Below are 18,481 nucleotides of genomic sequence, written 5' to 3'. Positions count from 1 at the left end.
ACAGGCAAGACAAAGAGAACGAAGGAGGGTATCAAGACTAAGGATCAGATCTGTCTGTGACAGTCACAGTTAATGTATGATTAAAAGAGGAAAAAAAAAATACAACAATATGTAGTGCCATATGGCAAAGGGGAATGAAGATCAGATGTGCAGAGGTTGTCAGGCTGAAAAAGCACAGCCTCCAACCAGTAGATCCTAGCGAAGGCCATCTAAACATTCTTGCAATTTTTGGGAATCCTTAAAAAATATTCAGGACAACCAAGTCTGTCAGAATATGGTGTGGGTATTTCTATTAATAGGCAGCAGACTTTCCATATGCATAGTATCATTGGGAGTCTCCAGCAATTCTGGAAAATATAGAACAATACTAGATTTCCAGTAATCAGATGACGTACTGCAAAAATACATTTTAAAAAAGGTGTATTAAGGAGCCTATTGCACATTAGTGTTAGAGGGAGTACAATAAGTGTGTTAGGAACTGATTCATGGGATATTCTGTTGAATGGCAGAACAAAATTTCAGAGCGTATGAATGGGGTTGCATTCCCACCAAATGTGGAGATAGTTGCCAGGAGCAATATGGCAGTGCCAAAGTGTCTCCAAATGGGATGGATAAATAGAGTGAAATCTAGAGGGAGTGAGATTAAAAATTACGCTCTTGGGTAACACATGGACAATTTTTGCTTTTTTGTAAAGATTTGTCTCATTCAATGAGAGATATCGAACGGCCAAGCTTGACGGAAGGAGGAAGATCTGAAGAAATTTTTGTGGGGAGCAAAGAATATAGCATGGAGGTGACACATGTGGAGATGAGGATGCAGTGCAGAGCTGTTCAAAGGATATGAGTGAACGGTGTATATCATATTTTAATACGATGGTAGTAACTCTGTAGCTGAATATAGGATAGAGCCAGAGGCCTTTAGAAATCCCATGAGTGTTTTTCATATTTTAAAGCGGGGTTCCACCCAAATTTTGAACAATATCTGTATGTATTCTCTTCCTTGCCTAGATGCTGACATGCCTTTTAAAAAAATGTAAATCGCCGTATTTACCTTTTATTTTTCTATTCTTCTTTGCACTTCCTGGTTCTCCTCCTGTGGGAGTAGGCGTGTTTCTAGCCTCTCCCAGACTCCTGGGAGCTAGTCTCAGGCTTCCCAGGATGCCACTGAGCATGTGCGGGAATGAGCGGTGAATGCTGGGAGCACAGCATTCACCACATCCAGGAAATAAATGCTTGTGGGCTTCAAATGCCCACAATGAAGATGGAAACCGCCTGCAGTGAATAATATAAGTTATTCTTTCTGACCAAATATGACACAGGCGGGCATATTACACACAATATGTGAGTATGTAATGCTGAGAAGAAAAGTTTGGGAATGAACTAAAAAAAAAAAAAACGATAGATAGGTGGACCCCCGCTTTAATAACGCATTTTATCTATTTATAAAGCACAAGAGGATTCCTTTATCCTTTACTTCTTTGGGCTGCTTTAATGTAAAAGAAATTAAATGTATCTGGATTTCTCACATTGTTAATTAACTCCATCTTGTGGGGAAAGTTCTGTATGATTTTGTTTAATATATAAGATTAATCTAATAATGTTTCATTCTGTCTAACAGGGGTGGGGCTACACCAAGCACCAAAGGTGATCTTTGAAACTATATAGTTTACACAATTTGGTGGATGCTGGATGTTTGAAGGAATAAATGCACAAAAGGGTACCTTACATGTGCATTTTATGAATGTAAGCATTTCTGTCCTGTAGTCCTCCTCCTTTGAGATGTAATAGTACAAGTAATAAATGTTTAAAAGACTTCTAGTTAGTTTTTAGATGTTTCTGAACAAAATGCTAACCTAATTATATGTCTGAAACTCTTATGAACAGAAACTTCTCATTTCAGGTTAAATTAGGTGCACATTACTGTTAATAGGTTTTGTAATTGAGTTCTGAGATGCTCAGCCAGAGATGACATACACACATATTTTTCTTGAATAATTTAATTAGCATGCTCCAGTTATTTAAAGCAAGTGCAAAATTGATAAATATTTTTTTGTGCTCTTGTATTCATATTCATTCTTCTGGAGGTGGTTCTGTTAATTATCAATCCAAGACAAAAATGGTATTCAGAGTGACAAGATATATAGTCTGACGTGTTTTTTCTTACACAAATGTATTACATATGACAAATAATACACTTATTATTGTTCTCTAATTCATGTATGCCATATTTCTTAAAAAATCAGTCTTCAACATGTATTTATGCAAGGGATAAAATCTTTCATAATGTTACATTTCTTTATGGCTTGAACATTTTTTTGTGTCTAACAGTACTTTGGTAAAATATTTATAATTGCATAAGACTTTTGCATTAAAAAAGTAGTATAAATGTATACATGGTATAATGAATAATGGTCTATTCTAAAGGAGAGGATACATTTAAGTTGTGCATGCATGCTGATAATGTGCTTTATTCATTAACTAATCAACAACGTCCTTCTCCAATCTCCTATCAGTTCTAATGATTTTTACAATTCTGATGCGCCTTTTGGTTAATCTCACCAAGTCTGTAGCAATGCCCATAAACATCCCCTCTTCCAGGGGATCTTAAACATATTTGTTGACCTTCTCTATTGCCCCAATTTTGTACATTTTGGAGATTGGCTAAATATAAGGCTGTAATTTTTTGTACTGCAAATTTCTTGATAAACTTTTGTAAACAAAAAATAAGTTTTAATGAATGATAGCTGGGTGGGAAATGTGAACCAGCTACCTTTATAATTAGTGATAAGGTTCAAATTGAGGTTGCATTCAAAAAGAACCCATCTTATTTGCAGCTCCTGGAACCAGAGAAATAATGTGGACGTTAGCTGTCATAGCAACCAACTACCAACAATGCACTTCCAGATCTCTAAACTCAGAGATCTGGTGGCTTAAAATGGGCAATGATAGGGGCTTTTTAAGTTAAAGACTCTCGCTATAAAAAGGTAAGGTTTCAAGCAACCATATGGAAAATGTGCTAAGCTTTAATAGGAAACGGACTACTGCTAATAAAGTGCGTAGAAACAGATTAGTGCAGGGTTTGTAGGCTGATGTGTGTCCTGCATCTCCTACACAGACTTTCCACATCCACTGTCTACAGGCATTTCAAGATTAATGTGTGTTTTTAAAAGGCCGTATTTTATATTTTTTGCTTGCTGTAATTTTTTTTCACAGCATATCTATGTATCGACATGCAATTCGTTGCTAAGTGGCTGCATGTGTATTTTCACAGGGCATATTTTCTAGTTGTCGTTGGCTACAATTTTATTTTATATGTAACAGTGTAATAATTCTGCACTTCAGCTTATTTTTTCCTTTGAGAAGGTATGTTACGCTTATAGGCAGGAGATTGTGAGAGATCTGGACAAAGCGTTGGCAACACATATCACAAAGTACTCAAAAGAGGACCTTTATATCTTAAGCTCCTTTAGCTTAGTGTTTTAGTTTACATCTACTTTAACAAGCCATACTTAAGTACTCCGACTTGCAGTTCTGGGATACATTTTTCTCATATGTCCAGCCTGTGTAAACAAATATGTGTTTTAAATGGGATAATTTCCCTTTTCTTTTTTATGTTATAACTTTAAGCTTGGGGTGATCAGTATGGATGGGCCGAATAGACCCCTGTTCGGTTCGCACCAGAACTTTCGAACACCGCAAAAGTTTGGACCCCAATAACGAACCCCATTAAAGTCAATGGGACCCAACATCAAAAATCAAAAGTGCCCATTTTGAAGGCTTAAATGCAAGTAATTGGGCATACAATGGTTATAGGGGTCTGAAAAATGTCATTTTTAAATGAGCAGTGATTTTTTTGATTTTTAAAGTGAAAGCATAAAAATGAAAAATTCCTTCCAATATAGTGCCTGGGGGGTCCCCTTAGTCTACCTGTAAAGTGGCAGATCTGCATTATGTCTAGAATATGCTGCAGCAATAATTGCATTTATAAAGCAAAAAAAAAAAAAGACATGTTCCCTGCAAGCTGCCTTTATTTTGCTCAGCAACAGCTGGAGAGCCAGTGTGTATGATGAAGCCACAATGTAGTGCACTGAGAACAAGATTAGAGATTTTTTGGATACATTCTGGTGTCACTTTGACTTTGTATAGGAGTAACGGGTGTGTAAAAATTGGCGCCTTGCCACCGTAACCCTATAGAGGTAATCTTGATGAAAGTAGGAATTGTAAAAAATTGCAATGATATGCACCTGTCAAACAGGTGCAGAAAAATTGGTCTTTGGATGTCGGTGGCACCTTCCCACCGTAAACCTATAGAGGTACTCTTGATGAAAGCAAGAATTGGCCTTGCAGTAAAAAATTGCAGTGATATGCACCTGTCAAGCAGGTGCAGAAAAATTACTCTTTGGGAGTTAGGGGTGCATTCCTACCGTAACCCTATAGAGGTGCTCTTGATGAAGGCCAAAAAAATTTCAACGATATGCACCTGCCAAACAGGTGCTGAAAAATTGTCTTTGGGTGTTACTTGTGCTCATGAAACCTTTACCAAACTCATTCTTCCAGATGAAATGATTGAACACCCTCAAAGATAGGCAGCCTCAAAGTACTGCAGAGATTCCACATCCAAAAAGACTTAATCAGTGACATCAGCATCAGGGGCTTCATAGCTGGTAATCCAGGACTGATCCATTTTTATAAAAGTCAAACGGTCCATGGAGTCTGTGGACATACGCGTTCTATGATCAGTAACAAAACCTCCTGCAGCACTGAATACCCGTTCTGAAAGCACGCTGGATGCAGGGCAGCCCAACAACTCAATAGCATACTGGTCAAGTTCTGGCCAGTGGTCTATTCTCATGACTCAGTAAGTCAGTGGATCGTCAGCTGGAAAGCTCTCCATCTCTGTTTTGGCCCTGAGGTAATCATCCACCATGTGGTACAGACACTGCCAATGGGATGTGAAAGGTGACAGCCCTGGGTGGCGAGGACTAAAAAAATTCCGAAATGCCTCACTTAGGTGACGCCTTCTCCAGCGCTCCTCTCTTGACCAACAGAAGAGTCAAAATGATGTATCCATTGACACTGTAACCTACTGGAGTCAGGAAAAATGTTCAATAAAATCCTCTTTAACGTGTCCTCAAGAGTTTTTATTATCTCCAATCTCTGTGGGGACGGGATGAGTTCTGAGACCTTCCCCTTATAACGGTGGTCAAGGAGGGTTGCCAACCAGTAATCATCCTTCTCCTTTATGCTACATATTCTTGGGTCCTTTCACAGGCTTTGAAGCATGAGGTTGCCCATATATACAATGGCTAAAGGAATAATAGCTGCGCTAAAAAAACTTAGTGTGTGAAGAATAGTTACATTAATAATAATAAAGCGTGCACAAAAAATATGTGATAACATGGAAAAAATAGGATAAGAAAGTCCAAACAGTCTCCCGTTAGCTGGGTTCAGAATGAGAAAGTGCAATCTTCCATCACCAGTGAAAGTAAAACACCAAACCAAATACACGCTTACCAGAGGCAAGCAAGAATGAGCTTGCGGCTATAAACCCAGCCAAGGCCTTTCTAGGAAATATGAGGAATCAAACTCCCAGGAAACACTGATCCAGGATCGGTATAATGTTCAGTAGGTGGAAAGGGCCCTCCGGTACCAACCCTTTAAAAGATCATGGTTCCAATGAGTCCTCAGGGCCCATCAAGAGCTCCAATGAGGCATCTGTGTGCCAAAAGTGAAGGGGCAATAATAACCCTGCAGTCCTACCCTGTTATAATAAAAGGTTGATGAATTAAGGGACTTATACCTTCCCAAAGACGCCAACTTTATACACTAGCAGCAAACTTCAAGGAAACTGTGCCATCTTATTCACACAAGAAAGGAAGCATGCTGAAGAAGGAGGCCACGCCTCCAAAACATGTTGTCATAGCAACCGTTTTCACGTGTTTTAGAGGAGATAGCAGACCGCGATTCCCCTTTCCGGCCACGAGTGACATCACGCAGCACCAGCTGATCCGTGCGAGTGTTGAGCGGCGTGTGAGATGAGGAAGTAGGTTCCTAGAATCAACACTAACATCCCTTCACTACACTGCAAGTCCTTGTGAGCCAATCGATTTACACAGACCAGGAGAGGAGGCTTGAATCGAGCTGTACATGCAAATTTACATTCCATGTTTGTGAGTGCAATCCTCTGTCTTTTTATTTACATTTTGTTATTAAAAACAGTATTACACTAGGGCAGATTTGTGCTCTCTCTTCTTTTGTACATTAACAGATCTGAGCACTTGATTGGTGGAGAGGCGGTTTAGTGTTAGGAAAGTGAATATTTATTTGCTTATCTAACACAGCTGAGTGACCTGCGAGCACCCAGCATGGCGCTCGCAGGTCACCTTTTTTGATGCCTATTAGAGCCTATTGCTCTAATCAGGTGCTTTAACCTCTAGGCCATAGATAGATTCATGCATTGCATGAATTGCATTATACTATCTATTGGTGCTAGAGGGGGTGGCAGGAGAGAGGCCCATGCGCCAGTGTTGCCATCCCCCGAAGTGAAATTTACTGGCAGGATGCCAAAATTTACAAATGGCACCAATTTTTTTTACTGGCAAAAATCATAAAAAATACTGACAGAGCCGCTTTTTTTTTTTTTTTTTTTTTATATATCAATAGTTTTTATTAAATTTTCATCAAAAATACAAAAGAGAGACAAAAATACAGACAAAATTTTGAGAAGAAATAAAAAGGAACAGTACATTTCAACATCGGAAATTACAAATATCACCATTGTATCAACCAATTGCGTTTGTTATTTGGCATTATATAGATTATAATCTTTTGTACCATAAGCATACTGAGGACACCTGGAGTTCCCATAGCACCCAGTATTCTCGTATCTGCCATTGGCATGTATAATCACCGTAATGAGAAAAATATAACTCAGAAGAAGAGTCCACCCCCTTCTACACCCCTGCTGGGTACTCACTGTGCCATGAAGGAGGTGGCTCCGCCAGTTTGGAAAAAAAAGTTAGTGAACAGTATACATTGTGTGTGGGTCGCTATAGTATGGGATCATATGTGATGTGAATGATATGAACAAACGAGGTGAAAATAACACAAAAATAAAATTAAATACTGTAGGATAATAAATGGAGCCATCCAGCTAGGCATAACTTGACTTAGAACTCATCTAATGATTGAGTATGTATCAGTAACAGTCCTTAAGTTTTCCTTGAATTGTACCAGTCAGTCCACGGTTTCCACTGGGTGTAAGATATCTGAAAATTACCTTGGGATGACGCAAACATTTTTTCGTACGTGATATGTGTGTTAGTGGTTGTAATTATTTCAGTAGTTTTAGGGATTTCCTGAGCTTTCCAGTGTCTGGTAATCATTAATCTGGTGCTTAATAGAACGTGGGATACTATCTTCCTATAAACTCTAGGGATCAAGTCTATGTCTAAAGATAGAATAGCTAGGCCAGGGTTAGGTTGAATCTGTTGATTTGTTATTTGTGCTATTATGTCGAATACCTTTTCCCATAGTGTGCGTATTTCTGGGCAATCCCAAAATATATGGTATAGAGTACCTATATTATTGCAGTTTCTCCAACACATTGGAGAGGTATTATGGTCAAACTTAGATATCTTATGTGGTGTTAAATACCAACGCATTAGTATTTTTTGTGTTAGTTCCCATAAATTAATACACTTAGAGGAGGAGTATGTAATCTGAAGTGTTTTTTTGCCACTGTGCCGGGGAGAAACATTGTTTTAATTCTCGTTCCCAAGCTTCGATATAAGAGTGTTTAACAAATGTCAGCTTATCGTTTAAGGCATTATAGAAGAGTGATATTCCTTTAATAGAGGTGGATTGCTTCGTGAGGAATAATTTTATTCTCCAAGGGAGTTGGATGGAGAGAAGAGGGGTATTTTTAATAAAATGACATATCTGCATGTATCTATAGTACTCAGACTGTTCTAAGTTGTATTCAATTTGTAGTGTTTTGAATGTTTTTATCGTGGGGCCTATTCTAAGATCTTCAATGTGTGTTATGCCTTGGTCTACCCAGTGATTTATGCGAAGGTCTGGTATAACGCTAGACAGGCTGGTGATAGGGATCTGTAACGGGGATACCAGGGAGTTAGATGAGTGATTTTTTACAAGTGTATTCCAGGCTTGAAGTGAGGCTTTCATGGAGGGGGCTAACGGTTGGTTGTGAGATACTTTAGTGGGCTGTATCATTAAATAGTTATAAAGATTTTTATCAGGAATTTGGTTCTCTTCTAGTTCTTGCCATCTGGGGTTCGGCGATTCAGGAAACCATGATCTTAATTGTGCAAGAATGGATGCGAGGTAGTAATCTTTGATCACAATATTGCCCACTCCCCCCACTTTCCTAGACATCACTGAGTTTTTAAAAGCCCATCTAGCTTTTTTTCCTTTCCATAAGAACCTATTAAGCAAAGATTGTAGTTTGGAAAAATACCAATTGGGAACCAGGATGGGGAGTGATCTGAATAGGTATATTAATTGAGGAAGGATTACCATTTTGAAGGCCGCTAGGCGTCCTGACCATAAAAGTTCCGATTTGGATAGATTTTGTAGTTTAGTCGGTAGTGAGCTGAGAAAGGGGATATAGTTGGTCCTAAAAAGGTTATCCGTAGAAGCGGTTAAGGTGATTCCTAGATAGTTTATCCCCTCTTTGCACCATGTATATGGAAACCGTGAGCTGAGCGTATTTTTCAGTTGAGGATCTATACCAATACCTAATATATAAGATTTATTTTCATTTACTTTATAGTAAGATATCTTGGTGAACATTTGCAATGTATCGTGAACCGAAGCCAGGGAAATAGTCGGGTTTGTAAGCATCAAAATGATGTCATCAGCGAATAGGCTAATGACATGTTCCGATTTGTGTGTTATGAAACCTGTTATGGACTGGTGTTTCCTAATAAATGTTGCCAAGGGTTCTAAGATTAGATTGAAGATTAGTGGGGAGAGAGGACAACCCTGACGGGTACCATTGGATATGTTGAACGGCTTAGAGAGTACTCCCGAGGCATATACTTGCGCTGAGGGATTCGAGTATAACGCCATTATTGCCGATAAAATAGAACCTGAGAATCCAAACCTCCCCAAGGCCGTTTCTAGGTACCCCCAATGCACTCTATCAAAGGCCTTCTCTGCGTCCAGTGCTAGAAGCAGAGAAGGCCTTCGCTGGGTCTCAGCCGTGTGGATAATATTTATTAGCCTTCTAGTAGCATCAGAGGTCTGACGGCCTCTTGTGAACCCAGTCTGGTCTGAATGGATTAAGTGGGGTAAAATATCTATTAGGCGGTTAGCTATGATTTTGGCGTAAATTTTTAAGTCGGCATTCAATAGCGATATAGGTCGAAAATTTGCTGGGGTGTCTGGGTTTTTCCCTGGCTTTGGCAAAGTCACTATTAAAGCCCTCAGCATTTCGGGAGGGAAGGAGGAGGAGGCAGCAGCGGCATTGAAAACCCTGCCCAGGTGAGGAGATAGAATAGTTTTAAAGGTTTGATAATAATCTCCTGTGAAGCCATCTGGGCCTGGGGATTTATTAGCGGGGAGTGATTCGATCGTTTTATGTATTTCTTCAATAGTAAATGGTGTACTTAGCTGTTGTTTTTCCTGATGGGACAAAGTTGGCAATGTGATTTGATCTAAAAAATCATTTATCATTTTAGTGGTTGGTTGAAATGTGGTTGCATCCTCTTTAAGATTGTAGAGGGAGCCGTAATAATTGCTGAAGGCATCTGCTATGTCTTGTGGGTGTAGCATTTTGGATTTGTTCATGGGGTGTAATATGTATGGTATTTTGGTTCTACTTCTGTGTCCCTTAAGTTGATGCGCTAACAATTTGCCTGCCCTATTTCCGTATGCATAGTAATTCATTTTAAGTCGTTTTGTTTTTTTCTCAAAGTCCTCTAGTAAGAGGAGTCTGAGATCGTTTCTCAACTGGTGAAGTCTCTTAGAGACCAAGGGGGAAGATTGTTGTTTATTTTTGGTTTCTAAGCAAAAGATCTCATCTGTGATATTTTGCAGTTTCTTTTGCCGCTGCCTCCTCGCCCGGGCCCCCAATTGAATAAAAATCCCCCTAATGAATGCCTTGTGGGCATTCCACAGAGTGAAATGGTTCTGAACAGAAGGTTCGTTGATAGTAAAAAATTCTAGTAAATGCTCTTCAATAATTTTTTTTGACTCTGGTTGTTGCAAGAGGAAAGAATTGAATCTCCAGATCGGAGTAGTAGTGATTACAGAGGTATCTTTTAAAGATAAAGTAATGGATGCATGGTCCGACCATGTAATATTATTAATGGTTGAGGCGGCCGATTTGGTCAAGGTATGTTGGTCCACTAAAAAGAAATCTATTCTAGTATATGTATGGTGTGGGGCGGAGAAGAACGTAAAGTCTCTCTCACCTGCATGCAGACACCGCCACACATCATACAAACCTTCCTTATGTATGGAATCTTGGAGAGATGCCAGTATACGTTTCTTCGATGTTGTTGTGTCTATAGAAGGGTCAGGGATTATATTGAAGTCCCCACAGATCACCAAAAGACCCTTTTTGAGGGTGTTAACCTTATGCATAAGCTTATGGAAAAAGCGAACCTGGTGCCTGTTCGGGGCGTATACATTCACTATAGTATATGTTACCTGATTAATATCACACACCAACACCAAATATCGACCCTGAGTGTCCACAAACTTTGTATGCAGTACAAAGGTTACAGTGTCTCTTATGGCAGTCATTACTCCTTTGGTTTTTGAATCTGCATTGGCAAAAAAAATGTGTGGAAAATGCTTGTTTTGACATATTGGGGCGGATAAGCCACAAAAATGCGTTTCTTGTGCGCAGAGTATGTCAGATTTATTTGTCAACGCTTCCTTCCAGAGGGATTTTCTCTTAGCTGGATGATTGAGCCCTTTGGAGTTAATGGAAATAAATTGGATGGCCATGGGGTTGATTACTTAGTTGTGCTGATTGTGATTCGCATGTAGTCTGAGGTAAGGTAAGGGATCCTGCATGTGAGAGTCCTCGTATGTGATCTTCCATTTTCTTAGGATTGGTACTCACTGTGACCCTGGTAGAAACTTTATCACGTAGATCTTTACACTGAGAGAGTTCGGTGGGTTGAGTAGATCTTGTCGCGTCAATCTGGATGTTTGATAGTCGGCTGTAATGCTCCAAATATATAGAAAAAAAAAATAAAGCATAAAAAGAGAAGAAAACATACTTGTAAGGTGTAACAAGTGAAGCAACAATGCAACTTTTCATAACTTATTTAAAGTCAACTGTGTGCAGCTAACTGCTGCTCAAGTAAGTAAGGGGAAGAGTTCTAGCCCAACGGTTATTGGTTACTCCGGTTTTTGTAACCTGGACATAAGATTACCTCGGATTTGCAGGTGTTGTTATTTATGCGATTTGGCATTTTTGTGCGTTACAGTTTTCCAATCAGGGTTATGTGAGCGTCGGTTGGACGTAGGACTTCCTTCATCTTCTGGGTTGGGAAGAATGTTCCATTCTTTCAGTAAGGAGATACCTTTGTCCAGGGAGTCTACAACGAATGTTTTGTCTTGTTTGATGATTGAGATTTTAGTAGGATACCCCCATCTGTAGGGTATGTTGTGATTTCTGAGCACTTTTGTTATAGTGTTCAGGTTGCGCCTTTTTTGCAGTGTGTGCTGAGACAGATCCGCATAGAATTGTAATTTTTGGAAGCGGGATGGAACGTTTTCCTGTTTGCGCATCGTTTGCATTAACTGTTCTTTTACGTGAAAGAAGTGCATGCGCAGAATCACATCTCTGGGGACCACATCTGGGAGATATGTGGGTTTTGGTAGACGATGTATTCTGTCAATGGTAATGTCTATAGCGGTAAGGTCAGGCAGAAGAGCAGTAAATAAATCTGTCACATATGCCCGTAGGTCTGATGGTTGGACTGATTCGGGGATTCCCCTAATCTTGAGGTTGTTCCTCCTGGATCTATCTTCGATATCTGCTATTTTGTTTTTAATCCAGGCAGATTCCTCTTCTCTTTCTTCGTTTGCATCTACTAGATCGTTTATAGTGGAGGCGAAGTCCCCCATCTTGTTTTCCACATGTTCAATTCTAGCCTCTACTGCACTAAGCTCACCACTAAATCTGTGCATACAGTTCATCATATCTGCTTGTATGGTGCTTCTTAAAGATACCAGCATGTCCTTCAACACAGTATCCAGGACAGGTTGATTTGTAGTAGGGAAAGTGTTAATGGATTCCGGGAGCTCCCTGGTGTCATCCCCTGAGTCTATTACAGGGCTCAATGTGGGGCTGCATCCGCCTCCATCCAGCTTCAATTTAGCTTTTGCTGGACTCCCAGATGGTGAGGAGGAGGGGAGAGATTGTTGGCTGCCGTGTAATATATTAGTTTTGGGGGATGAGGTGGCGGTGCGTGTAGCGGGGTCGCCTTTGTGAGATAATGTGGGTGAATGGCCGGCGCCATCTTGCCTACCTCCATTGAGCGGCTGTGAGAAGTAATCCGTCAGTCTTTGAGGCCTGGATGTGCCTTTTCTCTTGCCCATCATGTTTTCCTGGTGTGCCCGGATCGGACCGCTAGCCAGGGGAAGAAGAATCCGCGGTTTATTGTGCCGATTTCAGCCGCTGTGTCCGCCGGAGAACCGGAGCTCTGAGATCAAGCAGCCATTCAGCTCCGTCGCAGGCCACGCCCCCCAGAGCCGCTTTTTTTTACTGGCACTGAAAACAAGTATCTAAAACGACCATTTTCAGTGCTAAACAGTGCAAATATCAATATTTAAACTATAAACATATAGCTAGTGCCATTGACATGAAGGTCAAGTTACTATAACCCAGCCAGAACAGAGTTCTTCCTTACATCAGAGTCTGCAGGATTCCCCCTTACAGTGAAAGGGAGCTCTTATGTAAAGGAGAATGCTGCAGATCATGATCTAAAGGGGGGACTCTGATGTAAGGGGAGGCTCTGGTGACCAGAAAACCACCTTATATCAGAGTCCACTGCATTCCCTTTACATCAGAGTTCCCACTTAAATCAGGGTCTGCAGCATTGCCCTTGTACTGTAAGGGGCAACCCTGCAGACTCTGATGTAAAGGGGAATGCCAGGTACTCTGATGTGGGGGGTGTTCTGGTGACCAGAGACCACCTTCCGCAGAGTGAAAACACTAAGGTAAGAGGGGGTTACTAATATGGGGGGAGGACCTTTATATCAGTGCCCACTTACATTATTGTATTCACTCCCCCTTACAGCAGAAACCCCCCCTAGACTGGCTTGGCCGTGCTGTCACTGACCTCCTCTCAGGTGTACTGTGCAGGGCTCAGTCAGATGGCTCCAGCTTGACGACTCTGGTTTTGTCCTATAGTCTCCTCTACACAGTCCACACATGTCTGACTCCTCCTGTGATCCCCATAATCCCAGCGGATCTCCCACTCTTGACTCCTCTCCTGATTCCCCCTCAGACTGCAGACATGATACAGAAGATAGTCAGAGGCTGCAGACAGGATACAGTAGATGGTCGGAAGCCGTGGACAGGAGATGGTCAGAGGCCGTGAACAGGAGATGGTCGGAGGCCAAGGACAGGAGATGGTCGCATTGGTCGGAGGCCATGGACAGGAAATGGTTGGAGACCAAGGACATGGTAGTTTCCTCCACTGTTCCCCTTCATATTACCATACCTGTCTCCACATCAGTCAGTGACAGTGTCCGCCTTCTGTCACTGTGACTGTGTGCCTTTTATCTCTCCAGCCAGGCACATCAGTGTCCTCCATTCCTCCACCAAGTCGGCTTCACCCCCCAGTAATGTCATACTAAGTCCTGACTCCTGTGGCTCCTCTCTTCATTGTTACATTATGCCCCCCCGTGCGCAGCAGCGCCGAGAAGAACAAGTGGCTTCTGTTTAAAAATAGCGCCAGCCAAGCCTGTAGATCATTCCTGAGTCTTGCAGGCTTGCAGGCTTCAGAACGGCGCATGTGCAGTTGCATGCCAGGCCTGAAGCCATCTTTTTACGGGCAGTGCTGCCTGTAACATACATTCACGGGCACCCCTAAACTGGGGTGAAATTTATGGACTGCCCGTAAATTAACGAGCGATTGGCAACACTGCTGTGCGCCCTTATGGATGCACATCCACTATGTACTGCTAGGACCTGGGACACCCTGTGCTATACCATCATCCCTGTCAGTGGAGGCTGTTGAGAGATAATGACTCGGTATAGCAGGGGCAGACTGAAGTGGGTAAGGAGGAGGAGGGACAGATTTGTGCCCTTAAATGGCGTTAAACTTGCAGTAACGCACACAGAAGTAAATGGTGTTAAACTTGCAGTAATGCACAAAACTATATGGCGTTAAACTGGCAGTAACACACACAGAACTATATGGCGTTAAACTTGCAGTAATGCATACAGAAGTAAATGGCGTTAAACTTGCAGTAATGCACAAAACTATATGGCGTTAAACTGGCAGTAACACACACTATATGGGGTTAAACTGGCAGTAATGCACACAAAACTATATGGCGTTAAACTGGCAGTAATGCACACAAAACTATATGGCGTTAAAATGGCAGTAATGCACACAGAACTATATGGCTTTAAACTGGCAGTAACGCACACAGAACTATATGATGTTAAACTGCCAGTAATGCACACAAATATATATGGTGTTAAACTGTCAATAAAGCACACAGAACTATATGGCATTATACTGTCAGTAACACCCACAGAACTATATGGCGTTAAACTGGCAGTAACGCACACAGAACTATATAGCGTTAAACTGGCAGTAACACACACAAAACTATATGGCGTTAAACTGGCAGTAAAGCACACAGAACTCTATAGCGTTAAACTGGCAGTAACAGACACAAAACTATATGGCGTTAAACTGGCAGTAACGCACACAGAAGTAAATGGCGTTAAATTGGCAGTAACACACACAGAAGTAAATGGAGTTAAACTTTTGACATCTGATTCAGACTTTGTAAACAAACATTTCTGAAGGGACAAACTAAAACATTTTTTCTCGCACATGAACAGAACAAACAATTTTTATTTAATATTTACTGTTTGTGTATGGTTTTTGTATGAGAGAAATTATACTAAAGACTGTGCATGATCAGAAACCACAACCCCACCAAAAAAACTCCCCTCAGGGGTGCGGTAGGTGGAGAGTTCAGTGTGCGCTTAGTATATAGTACAGAGTTTAGGGATGTGCTACATGCAGAGGTCGGGGCTGTGCTGTGTACATGGTGCAGAGTTTGGGGGTTCGCTCCTTTAGAGTGCAGAGTTTAGGGGTGTGCTGCACACAGAGCGTAGAGTACAGGCTTCTTCCACAGCTCCCCCTTCATTTCACCCATATCCCCCCCTTAAAAGCTCCACCATCTTCCACATATCTTACTTTTGTTGCTGTATTAAGCTGAAGCACCCAGTCAGCTCTAGTACCTCTCTGCACACTATAGGTGACTCCTCTCTCACTTACAGGGAGATTATCTAGTGGGGGTGTGCATCCACAATGCACCCCGGTCACCTGCAGCTCCCTTGTTCCCATCCTGCACTCAGTGGGAGCTGCTGAGGAGATCACATCTGAGGGAGCCATTGGGAGACAAGCTATCCCAGGTAAACACAGAAGCCGGACTTCTGTGTTTACCAGTGATAGTGGTGAGCAGGGAGCAGAGGACCTGAGCCAGAGGTGGTGGAACCGAGTTCCACCAAGTTCCAGCTGAAAAAAAGCTCTGGTTATCACCATGTGTATCATGTAAGCTGCCAATTGTTTAATTAAATAAATGTTTTTAATAACCACTACACTCTCTGCAGTCTATATCTGCTGCTATAGAGAATTATCAGTTTCTCAAGAGGTGCCACACTAAAGTGTTTTGGAGTTATGCCTAATCCATTCCGTAATCTTCCACAGCCACTCTCCTTGGGACATACAGTACATCTGTTTGTACCCCGTACCATAATCTCCACTCCCTCAGTCATTTACTGTGGCACTTCAAATCCCTGATATCATATTGGTGTCAAATTTGTAGACTTCCATTCCTACAAAGCCTACTTTTTGAATTAATTATCTTACATATCAACATAGATAACATTCCTACCTCAACTAGAACAATTGTGAAACAGGTGGAATTCTACTACCCCTCCAGGATTTGCTGATGTTATTCAAGATGGGGACTACCAATGTTTCCAGGAAAAAAAATGTTTGCCATTAAAAAGATTGATACACTAAGTTTTTACATACCTGAAATATTTGGTTTTCTCATCCATATTCTAAGGTATGAATGTCTCATAGGGTTTATCCCTATACTTAATCTCTGTACAGGCTGAGCCTGATACACTTACCTACTTGTTACTTGTTGTTCCCATTTTACGTACTTCTATTTAAAGGGTAGCTCCACTTTCGTGGGGAAAAAATAGCAAATTAAGAAAAAATATTAAAAATGACCTTTCCTTTTCAATCTGCAGCCAATAATTTTCTGAGAATGCATTGTAATATGGCTACCTGGAGTTGTTCTGTACACAGAATGTGTACTGACCACTCCCCAGAAACATTATTTCCTGCTTGCGTGATTGGCTCACCAATTTTCCCAGAAGTATGCAAGTCAGATTTCAGGCATCCCCTGTACTAAAATGTAATTTTTGGAGAGATATTTTCAATAGGAACACATCTAAAGGGATGCAGGCCGAGCAGATTTCTCATTAGTGCCCTGCAGCTGCACACCTGACAGTTAATTATGAAACTACTCTCATTAAACCTATTTAGAACAGAGGCACAAGGAAACTTATAGTTACATAGTAGGTGAGGTCGAAAAAAGACACAAGTTCATCAAGTCCAACCTATGTGTGTGATTTAACACAAAGGGATTTCTTCTGAATAACAAAAGGTAGGAATCTGCAACAAAGTTTGTTATAATCCCTGCAATGTACAGAGGTCACCCAGAGGGGAATGTATTTTTGTCAACAAAAGTGGAGTTAAGCTTTAACTATTACTTGAGGCAGCTACCAGGGCTACTTAGTCTCTCATGTTTGAGAATGTTGATTAGCCTTAACCTGCTTATACAGCATTAAAGCCTTTATTTGTTTGGTTTCCATGTCATTTTAATTATGCTCTGTACTTTGTACTCCAGTATTCTATTGTCTGATTATCCTCAGCTATCTTTTCTTTTTTATTTTCAATGCTACCTTTGTATTTTTGTGAGTTTTTATTTTTCTAAAACTCCAATAGAGTAAAAAGAGGAGGAAGAAAATGACTCTAGCAGCACCAAAAAAAGAGCTGCCTTGAAACGTTAAAGATGAGGAGGAAAAAGGTGAACTAGCAAGTCTGGAAAATGGATACTTTGAGGATGAGGTGGAAAAAAGGCCACAAACATTATGCTAGATTATAGGGGGTGCAGTGCAAAAAAATGGCTGCTATGCAAACTTGAGTAGGAGACTTAGGAAAAGTGCACATTAGCAGTACAGTAAAAGAAAGTTAAAAAACTAGAGAAATCATTTAATTCTCCCATCCACACTAAACAGTGTGCATGAATGAATCACCCCTGGGGGCTATTGAATTCAGCAACCAGTGGGGCCCACTGATACTGAAAACTGAACAGTGATTGCATGTGACTGAATGCAGTCACTGTTAGGACAACAATTTTTCACATGGCTCCTTCAACAGAACTCAATTAAAAAATTACCTTTTGTAAAGTCAGGTAGTTCTGAGGGCAACTACCTATTAAATTTCAAGCATGTATAGCCAGCTCTACTGCCAGAAGCTAATATTTAATTTCCAAACCTTATGAGATTTGTTTTGACAACCTCGGGGGTCAAAATGTTGCTAAGGGGGAAAAGGATGCCCACATCCCTAATGCTCAAGAACACTAGGACTTTAAAGGGTATAGACAATTACATATATATAAATACAAGACGTTTATTTGATACACATTAAAAGTGTACAAAGGTTAAAATAGATGAATGCAGTTCTAACAAGATGGTTATTGGTAGAAATACAGAGGTAACCATATACGTCTGAAACAATTCGATTGATTATGTCACCGTGGCATGGCTACCGTAGTCATAAAAATACTACACTATGCCTCATCCCTAGGAAATATAGGAGAAAAATGGAAACCACAAAATATGGGACTTTATGGGCACCGTATCAAAAACAGATAAACATGTACAAAGGTAAATATAATCATTTATTAAAAAATCATTTAAAACCAGGTTAAAACATCAACAATAATAACCCAAACTTCTGTGTGAACATACCCACCCCCTGAGCAAAGATAGGGAGCCTCCAAAGTATTAACACAGGTGAATATAGAGCATAATATAAAATGTCACCAAAAGCTGATAATAAGCAAGGGGCTTTGGCTGTAGAGGGGTTTGTAGCCTCACGCTAGATGAAAAGAACTGAGCTCAATGTGTTTCGCATTGACGAGTAAAGCTTCATCAGGAGCATGA

The sequence above is a fragment of the Aquarana catesbeiana genome, linkage group LG04, assembly GCF_042186555.1.
Source record: "Aquarana catesbeiana isolate 2022-GZ linkage group LG04, ASM4218655v1, whole genome shotgun sequence".
In the NCBI taxonomy this organism is placed as follows: domain Eukaryota; kingdom Metazoa; phylum Chordata; class Amphibia; order Anura; family Ranidae; genus Aquarana; species Aquarana catesbeiana.
This window is presented reverse-complemented; position numbering follows the sequence as displayed.